Source organism: Oncorhynchus tshawytscha, linkage group LG12 (assembly GCF_018296145.1).
Source record: "Oncorhynchus tshawytscha isolate Ot180627B linkage group LG12, Otsh_v2.0, whole genome shotgun sequence".
Taxonomy (NCBI): domain Eukaryota; kingdom Metazoa; phylum Chordata; class Actinopteri; order Salmoniformes; family Salmonidae; genus Oncorhynchus; species Oncorhynchus tshawytscha.
The window spans coordinates 17253647-17266069 of NC_056440.1; positions in this window are offsets into that span (position 1 = coordinate 17253647).

Consider the following 12423-nt stretch of genomic DNA (forward strand, 5'->3'; position numbering starts at 1 on the left):
CAATTGGAACAAACTAGTGAACAACAACACTTAGGCCTGTATTTCCAGTTTATACATACATTTTTATGGTCACAGTCTATGTTACAATAGTTTTTTAAATTAGTTTTATTTGAACTATTGTTCTTCCTCTACCCTCAACCTCTCCCATATATGTATGATGTCCATCCGATTTGATTTCCAAACTGTACTCTTTCTAAAAAGTTCCTAACCTATATACGTTTTACAGGCACCATATGTTTTATATTAGTTATCTTGTTATTAGTCTCAACCTTCAGCTCCATCAGCCCCTCCCATTTATCTCTTAACACCATCTATATTGGATTTCTACTTGCCATATATTTTTCAACTGTGCTGTTTCACAAAAGCTCTGAACCTTTCCATTCTCATTGTTTCTAAAGATTGTAAATTGAAAATAAACATTTTTGCTAAAAGTATTATTTTATTATTGATCGATTGACTATGACTTTTCAGATTGCCCAGTAATGCTATCTGAAGGGTTAGCACCAGATAAATATTGCAATTCTTCAGCCCTTCCTGGACTTGTGACCAAAAACAACCTACATATGGACAGTACCAAAACAAACACTCTAATGATTCTGCCTCTTCACAGCAAATACTGCAGAGCTGGGAAGGTTGTATCCCCCATATAAATAACATTATTTTGGTTGCAAGAATTCTGTATATTATAATTTGACCCTGCTGGTCATCTATGAACATTTGAACATCTTGGCCATGTTCTGTTATAATCTCCACCTGGCACAGCCAGAAGAGGACTGGCCACCCCTCATAGCCTGGTTCCTCTCTAGGTTTCTTCCTAGGTTTTGGCCTTTCTAGGGAGTTTTTCCTAGCCACCGTGCTTCTACACCTGCATTGCTTGCTGTTTGGGGTTGTAGGCTGGGTTTCTGTACAGCACTTTGAGATATCAGCTGATGTAAGAAGGGCTTTATAAGTCAATTTGATTTGTATAATAATTAAAATGAAAAAAAGTCCACGTTTGGAATCTGCCGTCGTTTTGCTTATCAGTTCATAAAACATGTACCATGGAACCGGTACGTCAAAAATCTCTTCCCAACTATTTTGCCATCTATATGGCACTGCTGTCCATTTTTTGGTCCTTCAATGAAACTGGTATACTTTTTAATTTATCACAATGTTCTTTAACCAATTATGGCCTTTAATACAGGGCCGACAGACTTGTTCCTCCTTCCACTTTCCTCTTCCATTTTTGCGGTAATTTTGCAATTAGTTGGTTGTAATTATGAGAAGGGCAGACATTTCCATGTTTTAGTTAGCTGCATGGATGACATAACTCCACCAGTCGTATTTATAACATCATTTACGATTTAAAAAATAAATAAATAATCAATTAGTATATTTGAGTTTAACCACAATATTTGTTGTATTATTTGTTTTTCTGGTGGATTAAATTGAAATTGCAATCAACTTTCTATGGCTTGTTTTAAAAATAGCGATATTTGGGAGATTATTTCCTTTTCAAATAACTGAAAGTGAGTAGTTGTAATCTGAATAAAAGGAAAAATGCATTTTTTGAACATAGGGTGAAACATTCTTATTAATTTGCTAGAGAACCAGTTCGGATTGAAGTACCACTTTTGTATGACTGTACCTTAAGTGAGAGGTCTAATGCTTTAATAATTTCTGCCCTCCGAATTCATATTTATTATAAACAGGACCATTTAATTTTGTCTGGCTTGCCATTCCAAATCAAATGTAATCTTTTTTCTTATATAATGGAAAAAAAACAGTTCACAGGTGTAGGCAAGACCATAAGCAAATAGGTAAACTGGGATATGACTAAAGAGTTAATCAGGGTGATTTTTCCACAAATACAAATGTATTCACCTTTCCATGGTAGCAAGATCTTATCTATTTTTGCTAACTTTCTATTAAAATGTATTGGAGTGAGATCCTTTATTTATTTCCGGATATGTATACCGAGTATATCCACATCACCATCAGATCATTTTATTGGTAAACTACATGGTAAAGTAAAAGTAGTACTTTTTTGTGATCCAATACGTAATACATTTATCATAATTTGGTTGTAATCCAGAGGTTAGAAAAGTTATTTACAGTGAGGGAATAAAGTATTTGATCCCCTGCTGATTTTGTACGTTTGCCCACTGACAAAGAAATGTCTATAATTTTAATGGTAGGTTTATTTGAACAGTAAGAGAGACAATAAAACAAAAAAAATCCAGAAAAACGCATGTCAAAAATGTTATAAATTGACTTGCATTTTAATGAGGGAAATAAGTATTTGACCCCCTCTCAATCAGAAAGATTTCTGGCTCCCAGGTGTCTTTTATACAGGTAACGAGCTTAGATTAGGAGCACACCCTTAAAGGGAGTGCTCCTTATCTCAGTTTGTTACCTGTATAAAAGACACCTGTCCACAGAAGCAATCAATCAATCAGATTCCAAACTCTCCACCATGGCCAAGACCAAAGAGCTCTCCAAGGATGTCAGGGACAAGATTGTAGGCCTACACAAGGATGGAATGGGCTACAAGACCATCGCCAAGCAGCTTGGTGAGAAGAGAAGGTGACAACAGTTGGTGCGATTATTCACAAATGGAAGAAACACAAAAGAATTGTCAATCTGCCTCGGCCTGGGGCTCCATGCAAGATCTCACCTCGTGGAGTTGGAATGATCATGAGAACGGTGAGGAATCAGCCCAGAACTACACGGGATGATCTTGTCAATGATCTCAAGGCAGCTGGGACCATAGTCACCAAGAAAACAATTGGTAACACTACTCCATGAAGGAATGAAATCCTGCAGCGCCCGCAAGGTCCCCCTGCTCAAGAAAGCACATATACATGCCAGTCTGAAGTTTTCCAATGAACATCTGAATGATTCAGAGGACAACTGAGTGAAAGTGTTGTGGTCAGATGAGACCAAAATGGAGCTCTTTGGCGTCAACTCAACTCGCCATGTTTGGAGGAGGAGGAATGCTGCCTCATGACCCCAAGAACACCATCCACACCGTCAAACATGGAGGTGGAAACATTATGCTTTGGGGTGTTTTTCTGCTAAGGGGACAGGACAACTTCACCGCATCAAAGGGACGATGGACGGGGCCATGTACCGTCAAATCTTGGGTGAGAACCTCCTTCCCTCAGCCAGGGCATTGAAAATGGGTCGTGGATGGGTATTCCAGCATGACAATGACCCAAAACACACGGCCAAGGCAACAAAGGAGTGGCTCAAGAAGAAGCACATTAAGGTCCTGGAGTGACCTAGCCAGTCTCCAGACCTTAATGCCATAGAGAATCTGTGGAAGGTTCGAGTTGCCAAACGTCAGCCTCGAAACCTTAATGACTTGGAGAAGATCTGCAAAGAGGAGTGGGACAAAATCCCTCCTGAGATGTGCAAACCTGGTGGCTAACTACAAGAAACGTCTGACCTCTGTGATTGCCAACAAGGATTTTGCCACCAAGTACTAAGTCATGTTTTGCAGAGGAGTCAAATACTTATTTCCCTCATTAAAATGCAAATCAATTTGTAACATTTTTGACGTGTTTTTTTCTGGACTTTGTTATTCTGTCTCTCACTGTTCAAATAAACCTACCATTACAATTATAGACTAATCATTTCTTTGTCAGTGGGCAAACATACAAAATCATCAGGGGATCAAATACTTTTTCCCCCTCACTGTAGATCCTCTGAGGCTGTGGAGTGATCCAAATTGTGGATTTAAAAGAACACGAATCATCAGTTTTCAATGACACCTTTGTTTTTAAGCCCTGTATTTCTAATCCCTTGATATTATTGTTGGATCTCATTTTAACAGCTAACATTTCGATGGCCATAATAAATAGATATGCCGATAGTGGACAACCTTGTTTTACTCCTCTTGACACTTTAAAACTTTCTGAGAAGTAGCCATTATTTACTATTTTAAACCTAGGGTTACTATACATGATTTTAACCCATTTTATAAGAGATTCTCCAAAATGGAAATGTTCCAGGCATTTATATATTAACTCCAGTGATACTTTATCAAAAGCCTTTTCAAAGTCTGCTATGAATAGCAGGCCTGGTTTCCCAGATTTTTCATAGTGATCTATTGTTTCTAGTACTTGCCTTATATTATCTACAATGTATGTCCATGTAAAAAAAACGGCTTGATTAGAATGAATAATGTCTGACAATACCTTTTTAATTCTATGCTTTATACATTTTGCATCGCAACACTGAAGTGTAAGGGGACTCCAATTTTTTAAGTCGACTGATTCTTAATATTTCCCACTTCTATCCTGTTTCAGTAATAATGAATATCAGACCTTCTTGGGTGTCTGATAATCTACCATTTACAAAGGAGTGGTTAAAACGGTCCTCACACCTCAACTGCTATGCCATCCAGCCCTGGAGTTTTCCCAGACTTAAAGGCTTTAATTGCACCAAGAAGTTCATCCTCTGTAATTTCACCTTCACATGAGTCTTTCTGTACGGCTGTTCATTTGACATATTTAATAGAAAAAATAGTTTTAGTTAGAGGAGATGGAGGAGACTGAAATGAAAACATATGGTTAAAGTACTTTGCTTCCACTTTCAAAATATAATTTGGTGAATCATAGGTGACTCCGTCATTTGTAACAAGTTTCAGTCAATTATTTTTGGTAGCATTTCTATGTTAAAGATTTTTTTTAAATCATTTGGTGCATTTTCCCCCATATCCCATCCAGTTTGATTTATTATTATCCTCCATTTTTTTTGTTTTTCCTCTAACTTATTCTTAGCCTCTATGGTACAGTTGTTATTGCTATCTATCTGTTCTATTAGACACATTTCCTTTGTTTGTATGGACTCCTTTGACCTAAATTGCTTTTGGTTATTAATGAATTAGTACTGAATTGCATGACCTCAATGCACATTTAAAAGTGTCCCATACAATAAGCTGATTTGCTGTAACTATGTTAGAACAATTCAGTTATAAATTCCTATGTCCTAGTTAAAAACAAGTCATCATCCAATAGGCTTTGATGACATTTCCAATATCCCTACCCACGTAGAAATTCAGGTAGAGTAATGTATATGCCAATTATCTGATGGTCCGACCGCATTTTATCCCCTATCAACACTTTTTCCACTTTTGGTACCAACAAGGATGACATAAGAAATAAGTCAAGACGACTAGCTTGATTGAGCCTCAGCCATGTACTGTATATCTCACTTGGTCAGGATATTTAAGCCTCCAAATATCCACTAGTTCCAATATATCCATGCCATTAATGAATGAGTTCCTTAAGAGCATGAGGGTGATAGTTTGTATTGTGATTTCCTTTACGGTCCATTGAGGTATTTAAAACAGTATTATAATCTCCCACCATAATACTAGTCTTGTATTGCTTGCAGGGTTGATCATTTATTATATAGATTTTAAAAGAAGCGTGGATCATCATTGTTTGGTCTGTAAAGGTTAATGAGCCATATCTGTTTATGGTCCAATAACATATTTAAAATCGTCCATCTACCTTGCGGATCTGTTTGGACTATTTGCACATTCAGATCAAATTTACTGTTAATTATTTTCATCACACCTTTTGAGTTTCTTTGCCCATGGGAGAAGTATATTTCACCCCCCCAGTCCATTTTCCACTCACCATCTAAAATCGTTGAATGAGTTTCCTGTAAACAATATATATTATATTCCTTCTCTTTGAGCCAGGTAAATATTGATTTTACTACTATCTGCTAAGCCATTACTATTATAACTGGCTAGACTTATTTCACCATAATGAGATATAAGATTCAAATCTATTCATCATAATATATGTTTGTAAATTTACCATTAAAAAGTACCATAGTGATTGAGTATCCATATAGCTGTACAATGATATTTGCAATGATACTAAGTAACCCTCCAAATGTTCTCCTCTACTCCACCCACCAAAGCCACTCCCAAGTTGGGTTGTCATCCCAGTGACCAGCAGGCGACACGTCCCCCCCAGATCCCTAGGCCCTCGAAAGGCCAGGACCCATCCTTCGATAAGAGCACACTGTCACCCACAGAACAGAAGCTGATCAACCGCAAAAAGTATTTCCAATGAGCTCACATCAATTTGCTTTATATATTGCTATTAAAAAATATATACACCACTGTTCAAAAGTTCTGGGTCACTTAGAAATGTCCTTGTTTTTGAAAAAACAGCACATTTTTTGTCCATTAACATCAAATTGATCAGAAATACAGTGTAGACATTGTTAATGTTGTAACTGACTATTGTAGCTGGAAACGGATTATTATTAATGGAATATCTACATAGACGTACAGAGGCCCATTATCAGCAATCATCACTCCTGTGTTCCAATAGCACATTGTGTTAGCTAATCCAAGTTTATAATTTTAAAAAGCTAATTGATCATTAGAAAACCCTTTAGCAATTATGTTAGCACAGCTGAAAACTGTTGTCCTGATTAAAGAGGCAATAAAACTGGCCACATCAGCATTTGTGGGTTTGATTACAGGCTCAAAATGGCCAGAAACAAATAACTTTCCTCTGAAACTCGTTAGTCTATTCTTGTTCTGCGAAATGAAGGCTATTCCATGCAAGAAATTACCAAGAAACTGAAGATCTCGTACAATGCTGTGTACTACTCCCTTCACAGAACAGTGCAAACTGGCTCTAACCAGAATAGAAAGAGGAGTGGTAGGCTCCGGTGCACACCTGAGCAAGAGGACAAGTACCTTAGAATGTCTAGTTTGAAAAACAGACACCTCACAAGTCCTTAACTGGCAGCTTCATTAAATAGTACCCGCAAAAAAACACCAGTCTCAACATCAACAGTGAAGAGGCGACTCTGGGATGCTGGCCTTCTAGCCAGAGTTCCTCTGTCCGATGGCTGTGTTCTTTTGCCTATCTTAATCTTTTATTTTTATTGGCCAGTCTGAGATATGGCTATTTCTTTGCAACTCTGCCTAAAAGGCCAGGATCCCAGAGTAGCCTCTTCACTGTTGACGTTGAGACGGGTGTTTTGTGGGTACTATTTATTTCTTAGTAACACAAAACTTTTGATCGGTAGAATATATATATATATATATATATTATAGTTGAAGTCTGAAGTTTACATACACCTTAGCCAAATACATTTCAACTCAGGTTTTCACAATTCCTGACATTTAATTCTAGTAAACATTCCCTGTCTTAGGTCAGTTAGGATCACAACTTTATTTTAACAATGTGAAATGTCAGAATAATAGTAGAGAATCATTTTTTTCAGCTTTTATTTCCTTCATCACATTCCCAGTCCGTCATAAGTTTAGATACACTCAATTAGTATTTGGTGGCATTGCCTTTAAATTGTTTAACTTGTGTCAAACGTTTCGGGTAGCATTCCACAAGCTTCCCACAATAAGTTGGGTGAATTTTGGGCCATTCACCCTGACAGAGCTGGTGTAACAGAGTCAGGTTTGTAGGCATCCTTGCTCGCACACGCTGTTTCAGTTCTGCCCACAAATCTTCTGTAGGATTGAGGTCAGGGCTTTGTGATAGCCACTCCAATATCTTGACTTTGTTGTCCTTAAGCCATTTTACCACAACTTTGGAAGTATGCTTGGGGTCATTGTCCATTTGGAAGACCCATTTGCGACAAAGCTTTAACTTCCTGACTGATGTCTTGAGATGTCTTCAATATATCCACATAATTTCCCTTCATTATTATGCCATCTATTTTGTGAAGTGCACCAGTCCCTCCTGCAGCAAAGCACCCCCACAACATGATGCTGCCACCCCCCGTGCTTCACGGTTGGAATGCTGTTCTTCGCCTTGCAAACTTCCCCCTTTTTCCTCCAAACATAACGATGGTCATTGGCCAAACAATTCTATTTTTGTTTCATCAGACCACAGGGCATTTCTCTAAAAAGTACAATATTTGTCCCCATGTGCAGTTGCAAACCGTAGTCTGGCTTTTTATGGCGGTTTTGGAGCAGTGGCTTCTTCCTTGCTGAACGGCCTTTCAGGTTGTGTCGATATACTGTGGATATAGATACTTTTGTACCTGTTACCTCCAGCATCTTCACAAGGTCCTTTGCTGTTTTTCTGGGATTGATTTGCACTTTTCGCACCCCAGTACATTCATATCTAGGAGACAGAATGCATCTCCTTCAGGAGCGGTATGACGTCCGCGTGGTCCCATGGTGTTTATACTTGCGTACTATTGTTTGTACAGATGAACGTGGTACCTTCAGGCGTTTGGAAATTGCACCCCAGGATGAACAAGACTTGTGGATGTCTACAATTTTTTTCTGTGGTCTTGGCTGATTTCCCCATGATGTCAAGCAAAGAGGCACTGAGTTTGAAGGTAGGCCATGAAATACATCCACAGGTGCACCTCCAATAGGCCAATTGACATCATTTGAGTCAATTGGATGTGTACCTCTGGATGTATTTCAAGGTCTACCTTCAAACTCAGTGCCTCTTTGCTTGACATCATGGGAAAATCAAAAGAAATCATCCAAGACCTCAAAAAAAAATGTTTTTTGAGAAAGCATGCAAGACTGAGCAAAAATGTGAGATTTGATTAACCATTGTCAAGTCCTAGGTGATGGAGATCAGATCCACCCCAATCTCCTGAAACACACACATACTGGTCCCCCGTTGTGACCCTTTCCCCAAGCATCTCTATGCAGTCAGACATTTGATTATTTTATGCCACCAGTGCCACAACAGTATGCCCCCTCTCTGATTGGAAACAGAATCTTACTCATTACTCCAGGTGTTTAATAATCTAGCCTAGACTACATCACTTTTGTTTTGAGCCGACTTTGACATTGACCCGAAGGAGACAGCGAGCTCATGCCCGGAAGGTAGCCCAGTTCAAAAACAAATGCAATCACTTTTCACCCGTTATAAACTTCCCTCATTGGGGTAACCTCAGCCAGATAATCAAATCCCTTCATTGATGGGAAAGGAGGGCAGAGACTGTTTGGTTAATTCTGGAAACGTCGACGAAACAGATTGGCCATGTTCTAATTTATCACAAGAAGGTTCAAGAAAAAGGAAGAATACATTAAAACCAGAAGTTATCAAAGATTCTTAAATCGGTCCTGGCCTCCCGGGTAGGAGTAGTTTGCAATAGGTTAAAAGTGATTGCCTTTGTTTTGCAACCGGGCTGCGTCCTACGCATGAGCTGGCTGTCTCGTTCTGGCCGACGGCGAAATAGTCTCAAAACAAAATTGACATAGGTCAAAGACGTGGAGTAATTAGTAGGATAGGACTCTGTATTCAAATGCAGTGATTGCCTTAAAAACGCTTTATCTGCCTTGGCAATGAAAATGAGTATGAAAATTCAAACATATATTTATGGAACTCCTTCAAGACTGTTGGAAAAGCATTCCAGGTGAAGCTGGTTGATAGAATGCCAAGAGTGTGTAAAGCTGTCATCAAGACAAAAGGGTGGCTACTTTAAAGAATCTCAAATAACACATTTTGATTTGTTGAACACTTTTTTGGTTACTACATGATTCCATAGTTTTGTTGCCGTCACAATTATTCTACAATGTAGAAAATAAAGAAAAACCCTGGAATGAGTAGGTGTCTTAACTTTTGACTGGTACTGTACGTAAGCACGCACACACACACAATTACACTACTTTGTCATATCCTTCACTTTACCTTACCAATATGTCACAACGTCAGCGTATGGACTGTATTATCATGTGAGTTTTGATGCTGAAGCATGATGATCATATTTTGCAATCAGTCATACTTACATCCCAGTCATACATAGCCCCAATGACCAAAAGTATGTGGACACCTGCTCGTCAAACATCTCATTAGGGCCTTCCCCAAACTGTTGCCACAAAGTTTGAAGCACAGAATCGTCTAGAATGTCATTGTATGCTGTAGTGTTAAGATTTCCCTTCACTGCAACTAAGGGGCCTAGTCCGAACCATGAAAAACAGCCCCAGACCAGTATTCCTCTTCCACCAAACTTCACAGTTGGCACTATGCATTCGGGCAGGTAGCATTCTCCTGGCATCCGCCAAACCCAGATTGAAACACATTTCCAATGGTGGCGAGCTTTACACCACTCCAGCCGATGCTCGGCATTGCGATCTTAGGCTTGTGGGAGGCTGCTCGGCCATGAAAACCCATTTCATGAAGCTCCCTGTAACGAATCTCTTCGTCTGAGGAGGAGTAGGAAGCGTCGGACCAATATGCAGCGTGGTAAGTGAAATCAAATCAAATCGAATCAAATCGAATCAAATCGAAGTGTCCATGTTAATTTATTAAACTGAACACACGAAACAAAATAACAAAGTGAAAGGAAGAAACGAAACAGTTCTGTAAGATGACGTACACAAAACAGAAAACAACTACCCACAAATCATAGTGGGAACACAGGCTACCTAGGTATGGTTCTCAATCAGAGACAACGATTGACAGCTACCTCTGATTGGGAACAATACCAGGCCAAAATCAGAAATACAAAACATTCAAACGCCCACCCAAACTCACGCCCTGACCACACTAAAATAGAGACATAAAAAAGTAACTAATGTCAAGACGTGGCACTCCCGACGAACAGTTATTGTGCTGACGTTGCTTCCAGAGGCAGATTGGAACTCGGTAGGTTTTTTTTCATTCTTTAAAAAATATATATATATATTTCACCTTTATTTAACCAGGTAGGCTAGTTGAGAACAAGTTCTCATTTACACCTGTGACCTGGCCAAGATAAAGCAGAGTTGTGTGACACAGACAACACAGAGTTACACATGGAATAAACAATAAACAAGCCAATAAACACAATAAACAAGTCAATGACAGAGTAGAAAGAAATAAAGTCTATATACAGTGTGTGCAAAAGGCATGAGGAAGAAGGCAATAAATAGGCCATAGTAGCAAAGAATTACAATTTAGCAGATTAACACTGGAGTGATAAATGAGCAGATGATGATGTGCAAGTAGAGATACTGGTGTGCAAAAGAGCAGAGAAGTAAATAAAAACAGTATGGGGATGAGGTAGGTAGATTGGGTGGGCTATTTACAGATGGACTATGTACAGCTGCAGCGATCGGTTAGCTGCTCAGATAGCTGATGTTTAAAGTTAGTGAGGGAAATATAAGTCTCCAGAGCATACAGGTTGCAGTGGTGGGTGGTATAAGGTGCTTTGGTAACAAAACGATTGGCGATAGACTGCATCCAGTTTGCTGAGTAGAGTATTGGAAGCTATTTTGTACATGACATCGCCGAAGTCGAGGATCGGTAGGATAGTCAGTTTTACGAGGGTAAGTTTGGCAGCATGAGTGAAGGAGGCTTTGTTGCGAAATAGAAAGACGATTCTAGATTTGATTTTGGATTGGAGATGTTTAATGAGTTTACAGTCTAGCCAGACACCTGGGTATTTATAGTTGTCCACATATTCTAGGGCAGAACCGTCCAGGGTGATGATGCTAGTCGGGCATGCGGGTACGAGCACCGAACGGTTGAAAAGCACGCATTTGGTTTTACTAGCGTTTAAGAGCAGTTGGAGACCACGGAAGGAGTGTGGTATGGCATTGAAGCTTGTTTGAGGGTTAGTTAGCACAGTGTCCAAGGAAAGCCAGAAATATACAGAATGGTGTCGTCTGCGTAGAGGCTCGGGCGAGTAGCTGCGGGGGGAGGGTGGAGCTGTTGGCCAGGGTTGGTGTAGCAAGGAGGAAGGCATGGCCAGCCTTAGAGAAATGCTTATTGAAATGTTTGTTTATCACGGATTTATCGGTGATGACCGTGTTACCTAGCCTCAGTACAGTGGGCAGCTGGGAGGAGGTGCTCTTGTTCTCCATGGACTTTGCAGTGTCCCAAAATGTTTTGGAGTTAGGGCTACAGGATGCAAATTTCTGCTTAAAAAAGCTAGCCATTGCTTTCCTGACTGACTGTGCGTATTGGTTCCTGACTTCCCTGAACAGGCGATAACAGGCGGCAACAGTGAGACTTATTTCTGGAGAGATTAATTTTTACAATTAGAAGTTCGAACGGTTTGGGCATAGATCTGGAAAGTATGACAGAACTTTGCAGGCTATCTCTGCAGTAGATTGCAACTCCTCCCCCTTTGGCAGTTCTATCTTGACGGAAAATGTTGTAGTTGGGTATGGAAATCTCAGAATTTTTGGTGGCCTTCCTAAACCAGGATTCAGACACGGCAAGGACATCAGGGTTGGCAGAGTGTGCTAAAGCAGTGAGTAAAACAAACTTAAGGAGGAGGCTTCTGATGTTAACATGCATGAAACCAAGGCTTTTTTGATCACAGAAGTCAACAAATGAGGGTGCCTGGGGACACGCAGGGCCTGGGTAGTGTTGTAACCGAGGACACGTTTCAGCACTCGCCGGTCCTGTTGTGTGGCCTTCCACTTCATGGCCGAGCCGTTGTTGCTCCTAGGTGTTTCCACTTCCCAATAACAGCACTTACAGT